Consider the following 1589-nt stretch of genomic DNA (forward strand, 5'->3'; position numbering starts at 1 on the left):
GTGGCTTTTGGAAACAGAATTAGGCTAGTTGCTGAGACAAGCTTTGAAAGCTCCCCCCTACCTCCTTTAGCATTTTAACTGAGAGCTGATTTCCTTGGTTATGGTACCGTTCCTCGTTTTAGTCTCCCCATCTCATGGCCTTCACCAGTATCACTAAGTCAAGGTGGATTTAAAACTGGGAAAACAAGCAGGAGACTGGGCAATGCGGGAGCTTGTGGTCATGACCTCCCCGGCACGTCTGCCACCTGAGTGGTGTAGCTGGACACAGGGATGATCCCTGGGTGGCTCCCACTTTCCAGCCAGCCTTTGTTCTCTTTGTGGGAGCACTGGCTAATAGAGGTGTACACCCTCCGCCTGATGGTTAGGTGAGGCTATAATTACCTCAGTAATAAAGGTCTAATTCTTCCCTGCTCTGCATCTCCTCGGCTGGTCAGGAATACTTGTCTAAAGTGGGTGCAAAATGCTACCAGATCAGAAAGATGACATTTTACATCAATGGAAATGACCAGGTGTAAGGAACAAAGGCCTACATAACAATGCTCTCAACTCTGTTGTCCTTTAATTAAGTAGTTCCTCGGGCAATGACACTAATGAGGCCTTGTTTCCTCAGGGTTGGATTCTCTAGTATATAAATGGGATGTGAGCTTTTCCTGGGGAGAGAGGCATTTATAATTTCTCCCTCCCAGGTAGTGTCCAATTTGGGTGGATGTCACGCTGCAGCCTTTCTCTTGGTAGGGACACCAGTGGGACTTCTCTCCTCTTGACTGCTCATTTTCCTGAAACCTACAGGAATTTTTGAGAGGTCTGCTCTTCTATTAAATTTGGCTGAATTTGGTCAAAGGGGTCCAAGTTAGCAGGGAACAGGAAGACAAATGCATCAAATGAGACAGAGCAAAGCCATAAACCTGTTTCTACTAAGAAGAGGTTAAATATTATTTTTACTTACAAGTAAGTTTTCTGGTTGTGTGGTAAAGTCATAGGGTATTTTATTGCTGCTTCAGTAGGCACGCCTGGCTGCAACTCCTGCAAGCAGTATCAATAAAGGGAGTATGTACAAATGAATACACGCAAGCAGGGCATGCAGCTCAGGGAAGAGGCGACGTTACTTAGCTGGTCGCAGAAGAGAACTGGAAAGTTCATTAAATCCACAGAAGCAGCAATCATGTTCACTGGGGATGGTGCTGACTGGACAAGGTCATGGGTCTGAATGGAGAAAGCAACTGAACAAAGAAGCAGCAAGAGAAGGTTTTCTTTGGGTTTGGTCCAGGACAGCAGTCACAACATGGCAGCCAGAGGGATGTGTGCACCATAAAGCTGGCAACGCAGGCTTAGCATTATTATTGACCTCTCTGGCCACAAGACAGCAGGGACAGCCCCCTTTCCTATACAGTTTTTAATAGCTCAGAACTGCTTAAGGCCCCTTAAAATGCATAAAACTTCCCCTTCTGACAACGCTCTCTGGCAGGACAGACATCTAGCTAATGCTTTCACTTCACATGTTCCTGAATGTCCCATTAATGAATAGGCACCAGCCTAGTGAGAAACCTGACGTTGTCTTGCAGAGTCCACATCGTTCATCAGGTAAGCCA

Source organism: Platalea leucorodia (assembly GCF_965183815.1).
Source record: "Platalea leucorodia genome assembly, chromosome: 4".
NCBI classification, from domain to species: domain Eukaryota; kingdom Metazoa; phylum Chordata; class Aves; order Pelecaniformes; family Threskiornithidae; genus Platalea; species Platalea leucorodia.